The sequence below is a fragment of the Periplaneta americana genome, chromosome 15 (assembly GCF_040183065.1).
Source record: "Periplaneta americana isolate PAMFEO1 chromosome 15, P.americana_PAMFEO1_priV1, whole genome shotgun sequence".
Taxonomy (NCBI): domain Eukaryota; kingdom Metazoa; phylum Arthropoda; class Insecta; order Blattodea; family Blattidae; genus Periplaneta; species Periplaneta americana.
The window spans coordinates 152621384-152647765 of NC_091131.1; the positions used below are offsets into that span (position 1 = coordinate 152621384).

Below are 26382 nucleotides of genomic sequence, written 5' to 3' on the forward strand. Positions count from 1 at the left end.
TGACAGAAGCTTCTCAGCCGAATAATAACAGGCATTTCCCATATTTATTCTGCGTTTAATTTCCTCCCGAGTATCGTTTATACACATTGAAAGACACTCAGCTTTCCCAATGATGGGACTGCCTCATTGGACAAAGCGTAATAAACATATTGAGTGAAAACAAAAAAACAGATCGCAAAAGAGAAAGGAGGGGAACGAACAAAAGGGACAATTAAGTACAGGAAAGATAATAGCATGCATATAACAGGCCTATACATAGTAAACAAACAGATTAGATATTCGAGCAAAATTATCCCTTTTTAGGAAACAAAGTACAGATGGTATTTTAAAATGGCAAGTGATCCTCTGATAGCGGCAAGGGAAACATCACGAATGAAGTCGTTGTTCAGCTGGAACTCCTTGCAGAAACTGGCAAAGAGGCGAGGTATTGTGCCCCTAGCGCCAACCATTAGCCCAACTACTTCAATGGAGGTGAGGTGATATTTCTCCAAATAGAATGGAACTGTGGGCTCATAAATTCTGCATTTTTCTGCGTGGACGTCAGCGGGCTGTTGTTCCTGTGCCTCGAACCTGACTGTCGGGTCGATAATGCAGGCGGATGTAGAGCCTGGTGGAATGGCAAGCATGTCAATTCGCCGACAGGATCCCTCTTGAGAGATGCCATGGACTTCTTCGTGTACAGTGAGAGCTTTCTTCCTCAAGGCTTCGGCAATCATGGACCTGATTCTGTGATGTCTAGAGTCCCGCAGTGTCTCGCTGAAAGGACAGGCACCCAAAACGTGGCCAAGAGTTTCAATCTCACTGACGCATCGACGACAGTGGTTTCCTTCTCGGGACCTTCCTGGTATAGCACGCAGCGGACAAACATTACCTGTCATTTTAAGAGCTTGTCTCCATTCACTGCTAGTGAGGCGATCAGGTTGTCGGATCCATTTATTGGCGGGAGTGAACTCCTTATAGAGGATGACGCCTTTCCCTTTCTGATTTAAAGAGCACCAAGATTGAAATGCTCGCTCCCTGAGTTCTTGTCTCAGTTTTTTCACTTGAAGTGAATCAGAAGAGATGTTTTGAAGTCCAAGTTTATTTAAACAAACCCAATTTCATTATACAAGTTGCGACGAGCGTTTACATGGATATTTTGGAATCGTTGTAAGCTCTGACTGTTGCTCAAAGAGATTTTAATTTTTCCACCTTTTCAAAGGATAAATTTCCAATTTTTATATTTCCGTTTCGTACAATATTCTGGTCACGAGACATCATCATATAATTAATCTTTTCGGGATTTATTTCCAAACCTATCTCTTGTACAGTGATTATTTATTTACATATTGTTAAATTAAAGACATCACTCGTGTTCATTTTGTATTAAAATGAATAGTGACATTTATATTAACTTTAAAGTTTCATTACTTAAATGCAAAAAATTTATGTTTCCGTAGGTGATGAAAGGAGGAAATATTTGAAAATCTAACGCAGGCTAGGTGCAAAGAAATCTCAAAGAAACTACCGACAGAAAATCTAGCATAATCGTAAACCCTGAAACGATATATAACGCAATATAAATACAATGACTTTATTACAATTTTTTTTTAATTACCTAAGATGTCGATAAAAGTATGTTGATTTAGAAGGCAGTGGAGTTGAGTTCATAGGTTTTCGGTGTAGGACTATGTATAATTTAAGTTTTTGTATGTTGGCCTGATTGGATTTTAGAATTTGATTTGATTACTGTGACTGTGATTAGACTTTAGAATTTGATTTGATTACTCTGACGTTGTAAAATCCTTTGTTATAGATATCCTACAAGCAAAACTCAGCTCGGACTTCTCGCGGCGCGCATGCTATACTCCTCTTACTCCCCTGCAGTAGGCGTGAGAGCATGCTGGAAACGGAAGCATACGTCATCTGCGCGAGACAGTCACGCCAACTGGTTTCTGCGCACAGAGTTTTCCTTGTTGGATGCCTATACGACGGTGAAGGTGAGTAACGGGACTAACGTCTGATTTGCGTTACGATATGGGTTATAGCTAAGAGCGTATTCCGAATCTCAGCGCTGAGCAATCTCATGGCATCACAGTGTTCCGAATTTCAACGATGACGTCACTGATGCTCCACCGGTATCGCACCGGTTCCATCAGCTTGCAGAGGTGGTGGCAGTCTTCATCAGCCGCCATCAGTGATTTTTAGTAGGTTATTTTACGACGCTTTATCAACATCTTTGGTTATTTAGCGTCTGAATGGGATGGTGATAATGCCGGTGAAATGAGTCCGGGGTCCAACACCGAAAGTTACCCAGCATTTGCTCATATTGGGTTGAGGGAAAACCCCGGAAAAAACCTCATCCACTATCTCCCCACACTATACAAGAGAGTGAAAACGTACTTAAATCATTGAAACCTTTTCACATTTCTCGACCTTATGTCTCTCAACTAACCCACCAAACTTGTTACAAACCTCGGCCTCATGTTCAGTGTTGCCAAGTCAGCGGTTTTGTAGCTAAAACTGGTGTTTTCAGGACTATGGTCAGCTACATAATTTTACCGTCAGCGGCTAGCTACTTAATTAGCATGTTTTGATGATTCCGGCAAAGGAGATGATATATTTTAAGTTTGTCTTAATTTTATTTTTAGCATAAAATGTCGTAGTAAAAAGAATTATAAATTGTTTTACGTAGTTTAAGACACAGATAGTTCATATGATAATCTCATCGTAATTGTAATAATAGCTAGGTATCTTACTTGGTTCGATTATTTTTTTATTTTTGAGCATCTACAAATTGCTAACTGAGAGCAATTACTGTCATGGATAAGTAAATTTTGATTTATATTCATCGAAGACAAACCTGATTTATTTATAGTAAACGGTATTATTAATGTAGTTTTATCGTATTGAGCGAGAGGAGGTTTGTATCCAGCCATTTTTAATTGAGTTAAACAATAAATAATGATAATTTAAAAACAGTATCTTACCACAAAATATTTATTTACATAATAAACACGACACGAGTACAGGAGCATCGTTTCAAAACGTATTAAGTCCAACAGTGGACGAAATTAAATTTGTTGCTTTCTATTTATTTATCTTTCATGCTGTGAAGTCTGATGGTTCCAAGTCGTCATATTTGTAAACTGTGAAACCAGTACTTAAAAATGGTTTTGTGTAGTGTTTTCAAAACTTGTCCAGTTTACGAGTAATTCAGTTTTTCGCCAGTTGTGTAAAAAAAAATTGTAAGTTGTACATAATACGATTTGAAACGATGCTCGTCGGGTAATGAAAGAGAATCATCTCGTGAGTTGCAGGACTGTACAGTATACATCATCCCTCCTGTACAAAGATGAAGGTTATTTTGCATACAACATAAACCCTACAAAGTAATACACACTTTCCACAATTTAGTCTATATTTATATAAAATTCCCAGAACCATATAACTAGTTTGCCTTTTAGATTTGGAAGTGATGTGTTAAGGAAAAATCTGGATTTTTTTAAACTACAGTTTAGAAGTTTTTTAAGCTTGTGCAGCGGAAAATGGAATTCTGAGTTGGCAATACTGCTCATGTTAACAGCGTATTCCGAATCTCACCGGACCGGTTGACAACAATGACGTCACGCTGCAGCGAAATAGGAACAAAACTGCTGGAAGGTTCGATGGCTATCATGGCGGCTGTACAAGTTGTTGTCTGTGCTACGCTAGCAAGATTTTGCGAAATTTCCGTACTGTCATCTCGTTCAAAGAAAAGAGAGCACAAACAATTTATTTCTTTAACCAATAGTAATAACTGGTCCATTGACATGTTCGCTCATAAGCCATTAACATATTGTTTTTATGTTGTGCTCATTACAAACAATACAGCAGAACACACCGCCATGACACAACAGTGCACGATGTCATTCATCTGCTAATTCCCGCCCTATACAAGAACCAATTAGATTCAATGATGGAGTCCACAGCTGTGGAGTAACGGCTAGCGCCTCTGGCTACGAAATCAGGTGGCCCGGGTTCGATTCCTGGTCGGGACAAATGTGTTTTGTTGACGATATCGCCATCTTGAGATGTCATCGTCATGTGACGTCATCATTCTGTTGAATACGGTTTCATCACAGTCTAGTAGGCCTATATACAGTCACGAACCTCAATACGTAGTAAATATGCACCCATAGATAGTTGCTCACCACTAGGATCGCTAATATCTCTTCATTACAGACAATGCGAAATAGTACCGGCACAGGCTATTGTTTCTAGTACCCTCACAACTCAAGCTTCGTGACTGTATATAGTAGACCGTGGTTTCGTACCATTGCACAGTGGGACGGATTGCGATTCTAGCCGGAACAAAATCAATTTTCACATGTTCTCATTTTTATGCGTGTCCCATCTCAAGTTGTTGCTAATGAATCACAGAATGCTTATCTATGAGAAAGAAGCTTTGACACTAAACATACGGACGTCACACAATGATGTTGACGAGGATTCCCCTCCGTAACCAGTTTTATTGCTCAGCCACGCTGAAATATTGTAAGAAGCAAGCTTGTTTTCTGTGATCTGGGGGTGAAATATTTTGTGATTCTGAAATGGAAAATGAAGAACAATGTTGGTAGATAATTATTATATAAATTTTATGTTCATAATGACTTTCAATTTTTAGAAACGGCATGCTAACTTAACGGCGGGAAATTCGATTTTTTAAAACTATTTCTCAAAGTAAACTTGACTTATAATAGGAGAGTCACGCAGAGTCACATTTATTTTTATGTCAGAATGTAGGTTTAAGTGTGCACTTTAAGACTAACCTAGTTTCATTTGCTCCTACTGACCGCTCTGCATGTGGTTAATTTTTTTCAGACTCGGAACCGCTACCGGTGATTTCGCGCCGTGATCTATTTCCAATGCTTGCCAATAAAAGGGGCGACTTAGATGAACTATATAGATATGTTTTGAACAAATTATGTATTGAAACATGTGATTATAATAGTGAGAAGTGCATTTATAATATTTTGAAAAATATTCGAAGTAATTTTAACAGACGTTGGATGCACTGTCACCGTAAAAAGGATTATTTTCTAAAAAACATTGTTCTTGCCAGGTCAGAGGCAACAACAAAGATATTTTTGAAGCTAGAAAACAGGGGCTTATTTCTAGATTTCGCTGACAATTAGATCTTCTTATTGACAAACAGAAATCTGGTGGCCCTGGGACATCAAATGAAGACAATATAGCACGTTGGATTTTTTGAAAACCCACAAATTACAGCCAATATTACGGCCATTAGTAAGACCTCATTCACAGATATTCTGTAATTTTATGCACCATTTCATGTGTATATTCAATATACAGTATATTGAGGCGTTTGAGAAGTACACCAATGATACAGTCCATTTATATGTACAATAGATATATCCGTGCCATCTAGCGTGCATAAGATACTTATACATGTAGGAAAAATTGCAGAAACTGCGATACTTCCTATTGGGATGTTATCTGAAGATGCTCAAGAGGCAAGACACAAACATTTACAAAAGTACAGGTTAGATCACGCTAGGAAGTGTCCTCGTGAGAGAAACTTAGAAGATGTCCTACACAATAGGCATTCTATACTAAAATAATAATTCTCATACAAATATTTCATCAAATGTCACAATAATTTACCTTCATCTTGTTATTTTCAACGGTTTGAAAGGAATTTATCAATATTAGATTCTGTTCCGGCTAGAATCGCAATCCGTCCCACTGTGCATTGTATACTATTCCCGGGAAACTTAACTTAATCTGGGTTCTTGACTCAGATTAGGCTACTTAAAAGAAATTTATTCTGCATTTGAAATGGTACGGATTATGTATGCTATACGTATATTATTTTAAATCCGGTGATCTCAACATTATAAACTGGATACACAACTCTTGTAGACAAATGCTAAAAAAACCGCGACGTATAACTTCCGTACTATTGGCACACCTGAAGCGTATCTCTCTCTCTTTCAAACTCAAAGGGGAATTGCTGTTTGTTGAAAGAAGTACTTCGTTTAATTATATTTATTTAATTTTGCCGTTATAATGGTGAAATACTGTGCAGCATTCGGCTGTAAACAGTTACGAACACCAGAAGTGGAATTCAGTTTCCATATTTTAAACTACTTGCATCAAAACATGAATTCGAAATTATAATATTAATCACCTATCTAGTCAATGATCTGATCACGATGTGATAGAGTCTAACTCCGAACCCAGCGATCCCGGGTTCGATTCCCGGTCAGATGAAGTTTTTTTCGGGCTTTTTCCCCTCACTCCTATGGATGAATATCAGGTAACGTTATCAGGCGATTGGAACCCCACTCACCTTCGCCATTTCCTTTCCTCCTCCATCATCCTTCCCTCATCATCCCGTTTCTAGTTTTTCAGATCACTCTACGCCGGCCTCCCGAAGCTGCTGACTCTCTCGACCGGCCTCCGTGGAATGTAGTTCAGCGATGTTGGATGGCTTCTGCAATGGCACCCGAGGCGGACCTACTCGGGGAAGGAGTTTCTCCTCGGACCGACAGAGGGGGGGGGGGGGTCTTGGGGGAATTTGCCGAAGCAGGAATGGTATATGATTCTGTTGGCTGTAGAGACCGGTCGTTAAGGGAGTCATGTGGTTAGGGCAATGCGCGTAGGAGATCTGTGGCATGCAACTCATTCCATATCGAGGGTTAGCGCAATATGATATATATATGATATATATTTCTTCACAGCACTTCTTTACATGTAATGGTGTACCTCACGTTTCTGTACCCGGTGCACCATTAACATATTATTACAATAACACAGTATTTGCAGTACACGTCTACACACATACTCCCAATTAAGCTATGTACCTTTTTTGTTACTTGGTCAATCTCCCCTTCAGTATTTCCCTACATTTCATTTGCTATTCTCTATTTGTTCATTAATCCTAATATATCTAATATTATATACTCCTTTCACACCCCCCTTTACTTCTAACTACTATTAACTAAAATCTCAATTTCAATTTTTCTCTATAAATTATCATATTGAATTATTTGCCTATATGTTCTTTGACCTTTTATTCAATTACTGTTCCAACATTCAAATGTTAGTACTATTTTTATGCTGTCACTTGTTCATTTCTCTAAACCCTTTCTCTCTATTATTACTCATTCCTATTTGCGCTCACTTTCACTTTCACTTTCTCACTATTCTCCTTACACCTAATCCATTGCCACTATTCACACTTCCTATAAATACTTTTATTTTATTTTACACATCTGTTTATACACTTTCTCTCTCCCCTATACTTCTCGATCTTTAGCGCAATAGATCTCAATAGGTCGCAGTGCTGGGCCGTACGTGTCCCCCTCAGTTAAATTCCATTTCATTTCATATCATTATTACATTGCGGTATATTATCGTATTAGTAGGTGGAACATCGATATTTCCCCACGCTACATAGGTAACAGTGCAAATAAACTATCACAAGTCTTCAGCCAATGAGTCCGCTCTTTGTTAGTTGAATCAGAATGAGGATCAACATCAAACTTTTCTGGTATAAGATATTTATGCATTGTGAATATACCCATTTAGTTGATTAAATTGTAATGAAAATACGTTGATTAAATTGTAATGAAAATACCTAATACATCTCTTTAGGTGTTAATTAAAAATTGATTTGATAGGTTTTTACACCAAGTGTTGATAATTCGTTCTTCTACATGGTCACAAAAAATCCTCTGCTCCAAACAGTCTTGTAGACATAGGCGGAGAGAGAACAGTTTCCTTGGGGGGGGGGGGGGCAAAGCTAAACCATAGAATCCCTATATAACGAGATTAAGGGGGACATCATTTATCTCCTTCCCCCATTATAGCCTGTTACAGTATATCGGAATATCATCATTTAATAAAGGTATCTATACTAATCTATACTTACTTACTTACTGGCTTTTAAGGAACCCGTAGGTTCATTGCCGCCCTCACATAAGCCGCCATTGGTCCCTATCCTGAGCAAGATTAATCCAGTCTCTACCATCATATCCCACCTCCCTCAAATCCATTTTAATATTATCCTCCCATCTACGTCTCGGCCTCCCCAAAGGTCTTTTTCCCTCCGGCCTCCCAACTAACACTCTATATGCATTTCTGGATTCGCCCATATGTGCTACATGTCCTGCCCATCTCAAACGTCTGGATTTTATGTTCCTAATTATGTCAGGTGAAGTATACAATGCGTGCAGCTCTGCGTTGTGTAACTTTCTCCATTCTCCTGTAACTTCATCCCTCTTAGCCCCAAATATTTTCCTAAGAACCTTATTCTCAAGCACCCTTAATCTCTGTTCCTCTCTCAAAGTGAGAGTCCAAGTTTCACAACCATACAGAACAACCGGTAATATAACTGTTTTATAAATTCTAACTTTCAGACTTTTTGACAGAAGATTAGATGACAAAAGCTTCTCAACCGAATAATAACAGGCATTTCCCATATTTATTCTGCGTTTAATTTCCTCCCGAGTGTCATTTAGATTTGTTACTGTTGCTCTAAGATATTTGAATTTTTCCACCTCTTCGAAGGATAAATCTCCAATTTTTATAGTTCCATTTCGTACAATATTCTGGTCTATACTAATCTATACTAATAATAAATCTGTAGCCGAAATTTTTCTGGTAATTTTCGATTTTCCAAAAATAATTGGTCCTAACATATATAATTAACCACCCTGAAACCGAAAATCGCTTTTTTGAAATTTTTGTTTGTATGTCTGTCTGTCTGTCTGTATGTTTGTTACCTTTTCACGCGATAATGGCTGAACGGATTTCGATGAAAATTGGAATATAAATTAAGTTCGTTGTAACTTAGATTTTAGGCTATATGGCATTCAAAATACATTTAAAAGGGGGGTTATAAGGGGGCCTGAATTAAATAAATCGAAATATCGCGCTTATTATTGATTTTTATGACAAATGTTACATAACAAAAGTTTCTTTAAAAATAATTTGCGATAAGTTTTATTCCTTGAAAAAGTTTGATAGGACTGATATTTAATGAGATAAACGAGTTTTAAAATTAAAATAACTGCCATCTAAGGCCGTGTAATGAATTAAAAAACAAATGACTTCGTCTATAAGGGGCCTTGGACAGCAACAATCGAAAGCTATGAAACATAGCCTACAGAGAATGTTTCTGTGTTTGTATGAAGTAATATCGGAAGCTAAATTAACCGATTTGTATAATTAATTATTATTTCACCATTGGAAAGTGTAGTTTCTCTAGATGGACATAATGCTATAATGTTATTACAGTAACTTCTGATATAATATAATATAATATAATATAATATAATATATTAGTATAGTATAGTATAATATATAATATAATATAATATAATATAATATAATATAATATATAATATGTAATATTATATAATATAATTTAAGTTATTTGAAGGGTTCAGAACCAGAGTGGGCCAAGCGCCATTTACTGAATACGTAGAAAACAAGGGTTAAAATTAAGTTATTACCATAATTCAATGGAAACCTATAACAAGTAAAATAAAATATACACATTAAATCTAAATGATGTCAATCTTCATTAAACTATGGATGCATGTAATAACAATTAAGAAACATGTTAAAGGAATTGTCATTGCACCAAATGAGTGTCTCTGGACCAAAATGATCGCATTTTAATTATTTGGATGCAATTTAAATTAAGTAACATATTAAACGATTTATCCTTCTATCAAACACGAATGTTCCCTGGATCAAATGTCCTATTTTAATTATGTAATTACTTTATATTTATTTCTAACGGGTGCAGCGGAGCCTACGGGTACGGCTAGTTGTAAAATAAAGTAAAATTTTAACAAAATGTACAGACAATTTTACTTTTTTTTCCTCTTGTACGGAGGAGGGACCCGAAGGCTTGCACTGTAGCCTGAGGCTTATTGTGCTTTCCACTCTTATTCTGTGAATGATTGGGTAGCCTAACGGTCGCGCTCTTGTACAAGTGCAGCACGCCGCACCGTGAACTTAACCCAGGCTATTGTATGCATGATGATATGTGAATTAATGATGGCGAAATGTGTTCGAGGTCCAATACCGAAAATTACCCAGCAATTCTGCTTCAATTGGTTGAGGAAAAACCCGGAAAACCCCCAACAAAGTATCTTGCCTCAACGAGAATTTGAACCTGTGTCCGCTCGTTTCATGGCCGAAGCGCTAACCATCACTCCACAGCGGTGGACCAATTTTACATTTACTTTATCTGTTTATTTAAAAAAGCAAGATATCGTATGAAATGTAAATTCTGATTATTTTATTTAATCTCGTCTTTATGTTTACACATTATACCGAGATCACTTTTCTTTTTTCTGCATTGTTTTGCAGTATGTTATTCATATTTCTCCAAGTGACTGCTTCAACACCTGCAGACTTCTAACACATGAGTACAGGCTGTTACAAAAGAAACTTACAGTGCTTCCATTCCTCAAACGAGTTATAGAAATTCTTATACATTCAGAAATTTAAAATAAGTATTATAGTCCAGACACATGGTCTGAAGACATTAATTCGTCAATTAAGCACAGAAACTTAACCATCAACAAAAAGCAAGAAAAATCTTTTGAATCCAATATTTTCTAACGTTAATAAAAAAGAAAAGAGTTCGGCCAAGTTTGGAGGGGGCAGTTTCCCCCATGCCCCCTCCCGTAACTCCACCTATGCTTGTATACAATTCAATTCTTAACTACAAAACATGATTACATAGTTCATGTGAAATAAGCATATTGTCTGTTAAAAATTTTGTTGTAAATAAAATATCGATTATAGTTACGTTAGTTTCACATTCAGCCCTCGAATGTGAGTATTGGTAGTATAGGCCTACTTTATTTTTCCAAACAAGCCCGAACATAGAGACCCAGGACATCTAGGCAGTTAACAGAGTAGGATTTATTTAACGTAGTTTGAAGTTAGAAAATAGAGAAGCAGACTTAGAAATGAAGTAGACATATCTCCTGCTTACTTGCTTCATGAGTGATGCCTCATTGAGCTTCAAACCTGTCTTTCGACTAAAAAACAGCAATTTATACATATTGCCACGCGAAAGTTTAGTGTCCAACAGAGAGCACTATTATTATTATTATTATTATTATTATTATTATTATTATTATTATTATTTTCCCTGGCCGCGGCCCCCCCCCCAAGTTGGGGCCCTAGCAGTTGCTAGTTTGTTTAGGCAGACGTTCGCCGCTGTTCCTACATAATGTTTGTATATTTCGTATTTTTCAAGTATACACTTTCAACTTTTGACCTTTTAGTTCAATACAGGTATAATGTAATATTTTGTATGTATTGTTATTTTGATAAATTTGAATTTTTCTTCTAGTGCTTATATACCGTTATTTAGTATTTATTATGTTCACACTTAGCTTTCTTACTGATATGTATTTCTGTTAACAAAACAATAAATTTTAACAGGAAACTCAGCTCTTATACGATACACAATTAGGTATAACAGGTTTTTATACTGTAAGGACAAAGTATAGATTGATTTATTTGTCTATGGCTCCTCAGAGTGACTGCCTTCGTACCCCTTCTATCCCACTCACCTTTTCTACCAGTGCGGTCATAGCGTTCTAGTTTTGCTCGGCTATATCAACATTTATTCTCGCGGCGGCAGGTATACAATACGCCATCAAGAATTACAAGCGAACAGATAATAAAATCCTTAGGAACATACCTTTGCAATGTAGGCTAATAGAAAAACGAATGAGAGAAATAAATAAGTTAAAAGATGATGTAAAATAAATTTTAAAATGTGTGCACATATAATGTAAGACGTCTACCTGCATATATATATATATATATATATATATATATATATATATATATATATTGTATGTTGATAAGTGAGTGATAGCTATATGACCGGAGCCTAATGCTGTCATTCAACATTGTAACGCACTGCAGCCAAATAAATAAATAAATAAACAAATAAATAAATACACAATACGCGTACTGCAGTTTGAACAGAACTGGAACATGGCAAAATCTGAACCCGTGAAGAAAAACTACTTCCAAAGAAAATGGGAATATGATAAATTTATTGCTGAAGAAGACGAAAGAATTGATTATTTACTGTGTCCCATTCAATTCATTTCTACTCGTCATTTCATGATTAATTGACATTTAAACAAAGTCCATATTAAGAATTACGGAGTAGACAAACTTTCGGGTAAGTTCATTATTACGAACCGTATGTTGAATATTTATTTATATACTGTCAAATTAAGGACATCACTCGTTGTATCCATTTTATATTGAAATGAATAATGGCATTTATATTAATTTTCAAGGTTCATTACTGAAATGTTACAAATTTATGTTTTCGTAGGTGATGATAGAAGGAAAGTTTTGGAAAATATAAAGCAGGTTCGACGCAAAGAAATCTCAAAGAAACTACCGACAGAAAATCTAGCATAATCGTTAACATTGAAACGACATAACGCATTATAAATACAATGACTTTATTACAATCATTTTTTAAAATTACAGTGCTGCCACTGATGGACCTTACATACGCAAAGAATGTCAACAACTCTACGCAAAAGTCGAACATCCCCAATAGAAGTGGAGTGAGGTTGACGTCATATTTCCCCTACTTACGAGTTCTGCAGGCCTGTTCTATGGTATAGATACCGGTATGTACTTCTAAAAATTGGTAACTTTAGTTACATTATTTATAGTAATTAAACTCGTGACAAAGCCAAAAACTATACAGGGACATCACTTTATTTTTACCAACATTTTTAACATTATCCTGGCTATACTCGGAAACACTGTTGCCCCCTTCCATTACAGGAGTTTGATGTTACTAGTGCAATATGTAAACAAATCATTTTACTAGGTATAGGAGGAGAGAAAAGTAGTGTATTCATTTATGTTGTAGGGAAATACGATATTACGATTTTCAGTTTGATCACCACTTTTACGGAATTTATCAAAATACAGCAGAGTAGTAACATTTTTTTTTTTTCAAAAACTCAACTTTTCAGGTGGCTATGTTCGTTATGTAATGTCTACTTTATTTAGCATATTAATTATTGATGTTAACATACAATATAGAGAGTGCATTTAAATTGAGGGGGTCATAAGTAAAGGGCTGTAAGTACACTTAAGTTACTTTTGAGAAAATGGGGTTTAAATATTTAAGCTTTCGTAAAATCGGTGAAATATTTATTTAAATTTTAATATGTGATGCGATTAAAATATCCCGTTGCCACTAAAATTTTAGATACTTTAGCTTACACTGGATGCACTTAACTCATGTTATTACAAATGTCACTAGCATTCCTTTGCTTCTAGCCACCTCAATTCAAAATAAGCTGATCTGAATTTTTAAACAAGTTGCTGAAAATGGTTGCCGTTCATTACAATGCAGGCTTCAATTCTTTACGCACATTATTAAAAACATTTTGAAGCATATTCTCTGAAATTGAATTTATCGTTTCTTGAATATAATTTTTTAGTGCGATATTATTAATATAGGTTCTTTCTTCTATAGAAAACGCAACCATATTTCTGAAACACACTATACACTGCAGTGTTTACTTCACTGCTTGAAGATTTCGAATGCAACAGCGGCCGTAAGTTTGTGTGTCTGACGGGAGCAAGGACATTAGTGAAGGGGTGGGAGTGAAGTACATTCAGAAATGCAGGCACAATAAAAATGCAAGTAAAAATAAAATGATGTCCCTGTACAATCTTAATGGAAAATAAATATTTCTACTTTAAAATATAACTTTCGGTTTACTACCAGTACAACAGTATATGTTTAAACTATGAATATAATTGTGTGCTTTTCTTGTATTGTATTTAAGTAACAAACTTAATCTTCACTATTCCTAACCCATACGTATCCTTCTGATCGGGAGTAGTGCATGTAAATATGTGGCCTAGAAGAAGTAAGAGATTTCTGTTATAATTTGTCTTTAGTTTTGATATGTTTACATTGGTATGCATTTCTTTTTAATTAGAAATAATGTAGAGCACTTTATATATACTACGCGACCAAGGCGGGGACCGTTTTGTTTGGTGGCGCTGCGATTCGCTTCACAACACAGGCCGTGCTGTAAAGTCCGCATCAGATGAAAAATGAAGCACATGCCGAACTGCGCTCTTGTTTAATTATTATTAACATGCTTTATATGTTAACTTTGTTGTTCTGTTTTATTTTATCATATGCTTACACACATAGGAATCTATTCAGAAAACACACCACGACATCGGTGTTCGTAAAGGAAGGAACATGAATCGAAAGTAAAGTAAACTAAAATAGGTACTGTATTTTATACGATATTGCATTTGATATACATTTCTTACCTTAGCATTTTAAAGTGGCCGACTCCGGTATAAAACCATCACTACCACCAGCATGGGCTACTATAAGTCGTTGACTTGCACTGCTATTTGTATAAACTCCTGACACGTTTACGTCTTGCCAACATTTGTGGACAGTGTAACCATGTCCAGGTAAATAACGGGCTACTATATCAGAGCGTTCTATTAGATATTTCCTTTTATCTTTACATTTTTTGAATGCAAACCCCATGGATAGTATGAGTTTTCGTAAATTTTCCTTGCACCCTTTAAAATCTATCTCTCTCTTACAAAATTTATGCATTTTGCCTATTGTTGGAAGCTCTTTGTAGACACTATAATATTTATGAACTTCTCTTTTTATGATACATTTGTCCATGTCGTCTAATTCAACCTTATTTGCAGGAGGTCGTCTAACTTTGTTTGGTGTCGATATTTCTACACCCTTGTCCTCACATTCTTTACCTTTACCTTCCTTTCTCTAATCCTTCTAATTATTTCCTTATTTAACTTCACAATACCTGCAGCACGCTCTGTTGTCTTCGATAGAGGTAGGAATAAACCAGTTGTCTTTTCTTCATCACAAAACTTATGGCATTATAAATAATGCTCCGCGCTTGGCTACGAAACACACGTCTTCCTACACGCGGCAATGCGACCAGATTGAAATGCTAGGCATTGGATGTGACGACACTCCAGCAGTAAACATACGCAGCGAGCACGGAGTTCCTCATTCTGCCACGACGGGTCCCGCCTTGGTCGCGTAGTACCTTAATTTCATTTATGATGTTTACGTCCAAGTTTAGAGAATTCATAGTCCACATTAAATTGATAGAAATAGTTCATGATAACCCAAAATATAATTAATTTCAATATGTATACACGAATTTGGGAGGTAACATCGTGCAGCAACTGTGTTAGAAAGAGAGAGGGATTCCCACACCAACATGGCGACGCGCGAACCCAGTGACACGATATTTTAACATACGGTGTTTACTCAATGCTTAAATCATTCATAATTCATTACGGAATACTATGTTCTTCTTTTTACTCATTTATGCTACAAATATGGAGTTCTTTCTTCCAATCCCTGTGAATGTCTAATAACAATCACAATTCAGTGTTTAATAAATAAATCTAATTTTATATTACTTTACTAGAAATAGTAATATTCACACTGACCAACGATGGCATTGCTATTTTCTCAACTGTTTATGATAAATTATTGAAGGTATACTTCATTAATAATCTCTTTCAAAAAGCTACAATTTTACTGTAGCAGTGATAGGTTAGCAATATTTGTTCAAAAATTGTGAAACATTGCTTTTCTTCTGTAGACTTATTTTGGTAAGAGGAAAGCCCTTTGAATATTATGTTCATTGTACACGATCAGTAAAAAGTATAGAAGGTCTCTTGTAACTTTCCTACGTTTGATTTTATGAAATAAATCTACATAAGCATGTACACAAAAGTTATACGGGCTAAAAAAGGAATACTCTGAACATGTGTTCGAAATTGCATTTTTCGTAAGATGAAAATTTAAATTACAATTTTTTTTTTAACTGTGCTGAAGATTCTATTGTTTTAATTGGTAAAAAGTACTAATTTTTCCTGTTCTGAATTCTTCAAGTCTCAAAACGTAAATAATACAAGCACTTTTTGATTTAATTGAAAGAAACACTTATTAATGCTTTTAAAAATTGAATACGCACCATTGGAAATTAACTGCAATATTAACAAAAGGCTTGGGGTTTAAAGAAAGTTCATTAAAAAAATTAGCAATGCTTCAATTGTTCATGTGTTGATATTGAAATGACTCTCATTCACTGCCAAACAATGTACGAGTGAGTTTGTCTGTTTTGGAAATTTAATGTTTTAGCAACACTGTTTGGCTTATCTGTTGTATCTCATTCCAATTTCTTCTCTTTAACTCTTCCAGGTTTCATGGTTGGTTGAGGTTAGGGGATCATAAGACCATTTAATACTTCCTCTTCTTTCTATGCATCGTCCTGGAAATTCTTGGTTCCAGTAATTCACTACCGCCATTCCATAATGTGCAAGGCACCATCTTACTGGAATAATATATCATCTTGAATTCCTATTCGTTCTCCAAGGAAAAAGCCTAACTTATTTCTGCTGTTTAATCTCTAGCTGTTCCCTATAGTTTTCAGACATTATTACGTTTCAGTCTTGAGTTTTATTACTCTTTTGCACCAGATGGAAGTGTTAGCAGTGGAATTGGCGACAGTTCTTCAAAAAATTTATCAGTAGGTGAGGAATTAGGCAAGCATAAATGTCCCTGTACAGATAGTGCCTATGGTGTTCTTGGAGGAGTGGTAACATTTTCCTCAACGAGAATTTCGTATAAATTTTCGGCTAGATCCAGATCTTCTCAAACATGTTATCCTGCAGTTCGTCAAATGTCAATTCTCTCCCGTCATTAATTGTTAATCCATATAGCCCTTAGAATCAAGGCGAAGGATATGCCTAATTGATCTTCCATATTTGATAACGAGAGTTGAGCTTTTTCCTATTTGTCCGATATGAGAATTAAAATATGCAGTTTAATTAAGATTAGTTCAATGGAAGATGACTAGTTTCATACATGCAGGCAGACACAGATAGACGAACAAAGTGGCACTAAGAAGCTGTATGAAGGATTGCGAACTCTCCTAAGGCCAGACACACAAAACATTTGATAGAGACACTCACTCGGGTCATCTAAGGAGGACCACATGCGAAATCAGGGACAACTCGACACTTGTCGATAACTGTTTGAGGATAATCACTTGGCACCTTTACTAACCTGTAAAATGTATAGGCCTATACAAAAATTTGTGCATTTACTAATATCACGTACATCCAGTCAAAGTAGGCTACAATAAACTAAAGTTATAGTGAGGGTCACATAAGAACAGTTCCTAAACACCAAATATCGCCGACTAGTCAGTGTTGCCAACTGTTACCAGATATCACATGATCCTACGTATTAAATGACTTATTTACTTACCGTACTTTATGTTGGAAGGTTATTCTAAATAACTCAATAATTTGTAACATATTTTCGTAGGCAAATTATACGAGAAAGGGATCAACATGTCAAGTATTTTGTCTAGCAATACGAAATGCATTGGTTTGACTGAACAATTGACTCATGAGACCTAACCTAAAAATCTATTTTGTTTGACCACATGAAATTATTAGTACTACCTGACTGCAGTCTTGAATTATAACCACAACGCAACACATGAAATAACTATTATGTATTAATATTAATACTGATCTTAATTATGAGTATGTTCAAACTTCTCTAGCTTCCAGTATCCGGCTCAGAAATCTAGTACAATTTTAATTTCATATAACTCCAGTACTGACAAATATTGTCGATATTTGTCTCAGCTGCCAACATACCAGTTACAAAATTACTACTATTTGTAGTATTTGTAAGCATCGAAATTCGAAACGAATTTGGCAAAAGAAAATTCAACCTGCAAACTAGAAAATCAACACAATCCACTAGCATATGTAGTAATGGAGGGGAAATGGTTAGGTTTCACCCTTAGGGTATGAAGTAAGCTGACCCGGACTATAGTACAGAAAAACCAGGGGCGGCCCCTGATTCAGAAGATAAGTGAAGTGCTGACAACTGTATGTGACAAGGAACAATATTTTTTCTATCTTACCTTATATCTTGTAGAGTAGGTCTATTCTCCTGTTCTTCAGGGCCGCGAATTTGTTAATGATGTCATCTAAAAAGCTGGGCTGTCCTTCAAGTTCCGAAAGAAGTTCTCTATGAATAGAAATGTTGGCCAAGGAAGACAAACGCTGCTGGGAAACTGTATTCCGCAAATAAGTTTTTATTCTCTTTAGACACGAAAAACTTATTTCTACGGATACACTGGTGGATGGCAAAGACACTACAAGTGAAAACAACTTATACACTTCCTGGAATACATCTTGATGAACATCACTCTGACATAACATCTCCAAAGCGTTAACGCCGCTGTAATTGCTATCACCATAAAGAAGTTCAAGTTCATTTCGTAAACGTTGATTTTGTTTTAAATATGGATAGGTAGCACTCAATCAAGTTCTGCAAAGCACCTGATGGAAATTCTTTAGAATAGTCTTTAAATTTTGTTGTATCTACCAAACTTAGAAATGATACTTTGTTCAAGTTATGAAACCTAGTATTAATTTGTGACAGAATATTGTCTACTATCTCGTAAAACAATGACTTGTACTTGAAGAAAATGTCTTCATCGGATAATTGGGCATGCTGTCTTTTATGGTTGCAGTTACTTCTCACTTTTGCATTACGAAATATTTTGTTGCAGTATTCTTCATTCCTTTTACTATTAATCAAATCGTAAGTACCTCGAATTTTAGCTGCATAGTAACTTATATCTAAACATTTCTTTTGCAGAACATCATACAAAACATCAGTTAGACTGAATATGTCATAAAAAACCAGAGCCAAAAAACTGAATTCAAAGTCATTCATGTCATTCAAGAACCCTCCGCATTGACGGATAGAGTACTTACTATCAGTTCCAGGATTTATTTTTATTTCTTCAAAAACCTCTTTTAAACCGTCCCAATTCTCTGCTACTGTTTTGAGTATTTTGGAGTTCGATGTCCACCTCGTTTCCACAGCTGTTGGAATTCACCTTCCAACTATCGAATCTAGAATGTGGTTACGTTTACCTGAATGATGAAAGAAAGTGGGAATTCCGCTTAGGTTTGCAAAGAAAATTCGGCAACTTGAAATACTTTTGCAACTCTGTTGCAGAACTAAATTCAAACGATGCGCTAGACAATGAATGAAAAATAGCTTAAGGAACTTCATCTTTGACTTTTTTCTGTAGGCCATTTATGTGGCCTGACATTACACTAGCGCCATCATAACACTGTCCTATCAATTTATTACGATAATTGGAAGGCCCTAAGATGCTGTCTATTAGTTCAAACAGGGCTTATGCAATCCGATCAGAATTTACGTCATAAAAACCTAAAAAACGCTCCACCAGTTTACCATTCGAAGTCACGAACCTTACTATTATAGTAAATCAGTTTCATTTACTTCTTTCTTGATTTGGTTACATACGTAGTCTGAAATACATTCAATTAGTTCGTTCTGTATTGTCTTAGACTCGCCGCTGAATACACATTTAATTTTATTGTATTGATTTCTAACTTCGCCGGAACTTACGGAGAGCAAAGTTAGGAGCAGTTCTTTGAAATTACCGCGGTTATGTGACGAAACCTGTTCATCATGTCCTCGAAATGGCAACTCTTGTTTCGCTAAATATATAACAACGGCTTGAACCACAACTTTCATAAAGTTCCTGTTTAACCGAACATTCTCATTAAATATTTTAATAGCTAGACAATAAGGACGACTCCTGTAACGCATCGCGAATTGAGTTCAAATTTCTTTCGACTTGTTTAATTGCAATACGCACTTCAAATGCTCACTCGAAACCCCATGTTTGTGAAATGCACGAGTTGAGTTCGCAAAATCGCCAAACCCCGCGTTATTCCAAACGTTCTTTTTCACTCCTTATAAAAGGCAAGCCCAGCAGAAAAGTTTTTGCAGAAAACCACTGCCAGGTATACTCCCCATACCAGGTATTTTTAAAATGCAATTGATAAGAATTTCCGGACTTTTTTTGTTTTCTAACAGACACTGATAAATGCGGAGTTGGGCGATTAAACACTAATAAGTCTCTCTTATCTTCCTCGCGCCAACGAGAAAACGGTGAGTCTAATAAATTACACACTACATCGTTTTCTGGATTCATTCGCAAAATCACTTATGAACATCACTAAATAATACACAAATAACAAAATTAACTTGTCTCTCTCACCAAGAAATGGATAAAACTGACAATGGGTTTGCACTTGTCGCCTTGTCGGGGTTCGGCGGGTTGGACAAGCGAGGGGTGTTTAGAAACCTGTTTCTTTATTCCTTGAATAGGCAAAGGAACGGCTCTTCTATCCTTGCAAGGTCAATGCTCGTTACCATGGCAACCTACAACAGGCTTGTGTACTAGAAATGTGGGAAAAGAAGCGTTTCTTCTTGAAAACCAGTAGCTACTCTTACATTATATAGGGGGTGAGTGTCAGCAAGCGACACGAAAGGGAAAGTGTGCAGCGATACACCCAGACACTTCACAAGGCTTTCGTCTTTCAGATAGCGATAGAAGATTTGTGAGCAGGTTATAACTATGATAAGATGAAAATGCATAAGTATTGTGATTATAATTTTAAAATGTAGGTGAACAGCCACTTCAGCCACTTCACCTTGCGAGCCGCGCCTGAGTAAAACCTCCCTAAAACGAAACGCGATCGTTCCAGAAATGTTTTTCCTATTTTCGCAGGTTTTCGTTTTACAAAGGGTTGAGTTTTGGCAAAACTAAGAATAGACTACTACGATATGCTCACTTTAGGAAGAACACAATGAAGAAATAATTTGGAATAAAAGTTACTACAGTACATGCAAAGTGAATTTTATTTTCATAATTATTAACTTACGTAATTGCAGCCCGCCTCTCTCTCTCTCTCTCTCTCTCTCTCTCTCTCTCTCTCTCTCTCTCTCTCTCTCTCTCTCTCTCTCTCGCGTCCTAGTTTCTTGGCCCCCACATTTCTTTTAAAGTGCATTGCCGCGACTTTTTTTTTTAAGGGAATGTTGTAGGATTTCCTTTGCGTCCTGTATATCTCCAATAAATGATTCCTTAGCATAGCCACAGATACACTTGATTGTACTTGTCACTAGAAAGTTATTGAAATTTATATTTTCCCCGCCATTCATAAAATATTTTGATATGATACCTCTTGCACAAAAGGAGAGATCTATCAATTCAGAGTGTAAACTCCGCCCTGATCCATCGGTTGTGTAACTGAAGTTGTGTTTGACTGGAAAATGGATTAACTTCACGTTAGACAAATCAATCCTTGGATGGCAGGTAGCATTGTCTAAAAACAGTATGACCTTACGACCTTGACGTTTCATTGCTCCATTAAAATTATGAAGCCACTCTTCCATGATAGAACTGTTCACGTAGGTTTTTTTACTATTTATTATTGTTTTACTTTATTCGCACTGTTATTTAACACTGTACTGGCATATTAACACAAAACTCAGAATAAATAAACGTAAATGTGAAGCTAAATTGACACTACACTACAATTATTCGCAGTTTTATTCTACTCGCACTGTTCTTTATCACTGTATTGGATTGTTAGCAAAAAACTGAGAATAAATTAAAGAAAATGCAAGAGGGTTGGAAGAAGTAACGGTACAGGAGGTCAGTAACCTTCCCGGGTCCTTGACAATAAGCTCAGAATAACGACATGGTTAGAGAAGCTTCACCCCCAACGCCTAACAAAGAATAGCGAAAGTCTTCACGATCATTGCATGTAGAGTCACACAAAAATATTATGTACAGTATTAACACAAAATTAAAAATGATTTGAAAGAATTTAGCAACAGTTACGCTTAAAATTATTCGTTTTAGTCAGATTTTCTTTTACCTAAATGGTACCCAAAAATGATTCCGTTTTCGCGTTAGGCAGTTTTCCGTTTTAAAGTATTATTTTACATAGGAAATCATTCCGTTCCCGAATTTATTTTTCGTTTGTGCAGGTTTCCTTTTTATAGATGATACCTTTTAGCAAGGTTTTACTGTATATTACATTTCATGATAGAAAAGAAAAGTGGAATCCACATTTGTGGCGTAGGTTCCCAACACCATGCCTTTTCCTATTTTCCTTATTCCTTTATTTCTGTTTTGGTTTTCTTTATTCATGTCTATCTTTTTTTTTTATTACTTTGTTCTAGGATGTTCTATGTAGTTAGTGTTACGTTAGAGTTCCGGATATTTCTAGTGTTTCCTTAAAATTCCGCTAGGAAGCGTGTCCTTATTTCACAACGAGTTAGAAGAGATTTTCTATTTACAATTTTACAATTTACAATTTATTTACAATTTACATTTGAATTTACATTTGGATAGATACCAGAAATGAGCATATGCTCGTGCTCGGGTACAGTCCAGTAGTCTACATAAATTTTACAGGGTTCAAATAATAATGCTGATGATATAAAATAATAGTAACAATAATAATAATAATAATAATAATAATAATAATAATAATAATAATAATAATAATAATAATAATAATAGAATAATCGTGACAGAAATTATACAAAGATCGTAATACAAAATAATTCATTAATAATAATAATAATAATAATAATAATAATAATAATAATAATAATAATAATAATAATGATAATAATAATAGTGATAAAACAAAAATATTTACAATAATAAAATAAATACTAAGACGGATAAAATAAAATATAAAACCACTAGCGAGAGTTAACACAACTTAAATAAGCATATAATAACCGGAAAAAATGCCAAACTCGAAAATCAACAGAAAAGTTCGTTGTATCGCAGACGACAGCAACCGCCGTATTGACATTGTGTTGTGCATTATTGGTAGTAGGGGGGAGCTGAAAGTCTACGTTACTGCCGTTCTCTTCGAATCTTCTCGTACAATCATGGGAAGTTAATGCTGTAAAAACAAAATGTCTACGAGTCAAACTGTTCATTATTACCAGGATAAATACAAATAATACTGAAATATATTAATCGAGTTTCAGTTATAGATCTCTCCTTTTGTGCAAGAGGTATCATATCAAAATATTTTATGAATGGCGGGGAAAATATAAATTTCAATAACTTTCTAGTGACAAGTACAATCAAGTGTATCTGTGGCTATGCTAAGGAATCATTTATTGGAGATATACACTGTTATTAATTAAGAAAATGATCTATTTATATTTATTACAATGTTTTATCTTACAGGTTACATGCATCAGATAAATACAATAAAAATTAGTACCATATAATGCTAGTAACACTTAAAAAAAATTATAATAAAAATTATCAAATATCATACAAACATTTTCACTTTATTTTTAAACTTAAGAATGTGTAAATTGCTTAGGTCTGGATTATTTTTCAATACTGAATTGTATAGTCTTGGTCCATAATTCCTACTGTGTCTTAATCCAGCTGTAGTATGGCATTTAGGTTCTGCCAAAAGAGTTGGGACATTTCTTCTGGTGTTGTGTATATGTTTTTCAGTTATAAAATTCATTCGATTTTTGTGAAATTAGTTAGTAATGAATGTTTATATATTTGCTCAATTTTTAGTACTTGGAATTCAGAATAAATAAATTGTGTCGGATAATCAAGTGGTTTATGCAAACAAATTTTGATGATACGTTTTTGTAATAATATTAATGGAGTTAAGATAGTCTTTGTCATTCCACCCCATCCTATTATTCCGTATTGAATGACTGATTGAAACAAGGCTAGATAAACAACACGGAGAACTCGTTATTTCATGTATATCTACAGGTATCGAGATTAACGATGTTCTGTTATTGGTTTTCAGGCCAGGTATGCCAATTGTCTTATATGTAACGGTTTTTCTCATGGTATTTCTGAACAGACTTAGTGAGTGGTCGACCACCAGGAAGCACACATCGACTCCAGTGGCTTATGTAGAAGCGGAGTTAGAGAGAATGTGCCCGACATCCGAGAATTACAGATGAAGTCCAGTGAATTACGAGGAAGCGGGGTTAGAGTGACCCGCCCGCCTCCGACAAATACGCATCGAGCAGAGTGGATTATGGACTAGTTAACGGCGTTCATCGATGTTACGCTTGCTGCGGGACGAGGACTGTCAGCGCTCCAGGATAGACGTATTACGTCCGCAACTCAGTGATCGTCGTGGACGGTACTGTATGGAAATTATAGGACTGGAGATGAGAACAAAGCTTGATGTATTTTCTACTGGTCGTGGTGCTGTGTGGTACCAACCGGGTTTGTGAGCACGTTATCAGAGACAGAGTGCATATTTTTGGGTTTTCCTGCCATTTTCTCCGTTAGTCGGACCGGACAATGCTGAGTATCATTCCAAGATGGTACAGTGGCTCGAAGTGAAACTCGTACAATGAAGTACCAAACGATGTACAATATAATAAATAAGTACTAAACAAAACTTACAGTTTATAATACTACTAAATATGACAATAATACAATACATATTTAAGATTTACAACTTGCAGTAATACTGGAAAAAATAAATATTTGGACGCAAATTGAACATTTTCTGTCTAAAAATAAACCTCGTACACACTCTGACTATAACAAAATAACATAATCTTTTACCACAGTAAAAAGTGAAAATATGCTACAACTTTGGTTTATGAATATTTTCTTGGAAGTCCTTTATTATTTATTGATAACATCTTGCAATCTTTTTGGAATAGAGTTTACCAAATTTTCACAGTAAGATACAGGAATCTTCGACCATTCTTCTAATATAGCTTTCTTCAACTCTTGTTTATTTTTTATGGAGTGCTGCTGTATTTTAACTTGTAATTCAGACCTTAAATGCTCTATTACATTAATGTCTGGTGACAGGGGTGGAGTTTCTAACACTTTGGGGCAGTTTTAAGGAAGCCAAGTGCGTACTTTCAGAGCCTTATGTTTCGGATCATTATCCTGATAACATTTTAATGTGTTATTTATCCCTAGTTTCTGTGTACTTGAGCTTCACATTCTTTTTTAAAATGTCTAAATATACATTCTGGTCCATGGTCTCTTCAATGAACTCCAAATTACCGGCCCCACTAGCAGCCATACAACCCCATATCATAACTGATCCTCCACCGTGTTTCATAGAGGGCTTAGATTTTTTTCTTGGGTTCCGTATTCGGCTTACGCCACACATAAACCCTCCCATCTGAACCAAAGAGATATGTCATATTCTCATCAGTAAATAGAACCTTTTCCAAAATTTAGAATCCTTATTTATGTACTCCTTAGCAAACTGTACTCTTCTTCTCCTGTTGACCTCACTAACGAACGGTTTCTTCCTCGCTTCTGGTTGTGTTTTCTCAATACATTTCTAATTGTTTCAGGGTTACATTTCTTCCCTAAACACTTTTCAGTCTCCAAAGCCAACTTAGGTGCAGATAACTTTAGATTATTCATATATTCATATATTTATTTATTTATTTATTTATTTATTTATTTATTTATTTATTTATTTATTTATTTATTTATTTATTTATTTATTCAGGTGAAGTTAAGGCTATCACACCACCAGAAATACAAACACAATAAAATAAATAAAAAGGAAATCTTAATACGATTACAATAATATAAATGAAAAGAAGAAGTATACTATACAATTTAGTGATTAGTAGAATTGAATTAAATTTGTAAAGTAATCATTTTAAATATAGGCCTACTGTACTGCTGAACTCACTTGAGAAGTAGAACTACTTGATTTGTATTTTAAGATATCACCAACAAATGATTTTCGCATGACATTAGGCTATAGGAATCTGTTTTTCACGATACCAATCACACATATTCTAAAATTCCAATAGAATAAAACCAAAAACTTTTCTACAGCATGTTTCCTTAAAAATGACTTGTAACGGTGAAATATTTAATGAGTAATTCATATAATATTAACATAGCTAACATCAGGGAGATGTTTGAGCAAAAATTACAACTATGTTTAGGCCTGTTATGTGTATGCTATTATCTGTACTTAATTTCCCTTTTTTGTTCGTTCTCCACATTTCTCTTTTGTGATTTGTTTTTGTTTTCACTCTGTGTGTTTGTAATGCTTTGTCCAATGAGGCAGTCCCGTTATTGGGAAAGCTGACAGAATGTCTTTCTCTCTAATACATTAGTGTCAGAGTTGTAAGCTCCGAAGTCGGTTGTGGAGCTAGAGACGTCCAGTCGGAGCGTGAACTTGCTTATGTCTGTGGAAGCACCGGAGCACGCAACGAGTTATAGTGGAGCGCTCCGCTCTGTTTAGGCTGTGTCTGACAACGCTGCTCTAATATATTAATAACAAAACCATATAGGCCTAGATAAACAATATGTATATGAAATATTCACACACTACTACAAACTGAAG

The 26382-nt window shown here is 35.4% G+C and overlaps 1 long non-coding RNA gene across 1 annotated transcript in view; it reads left to right on the forward strand.

Moving 5' to 3' along the window:
• LOC138715682 (uncharacterized) overlaps positions 1-25326 on the forward strand; it is a 37647-nt gene extending 12321 nt beyond the window's left edge. The window contains exons 2-4 of the long non-coding RNA XR_011336544.1: positions 1796-1979; positions 12538-12683; positions 23890-25326. This is a non-coding gene — a long non-coding RNA (uncharacterized lncRNA). The remainder of the gene's footprint in view (positions 1-1795; positions 1980-12537; positions 12684-23889) is intronic.
• Positions 25327-26382: the final 1056 nt, after the last annotated feature.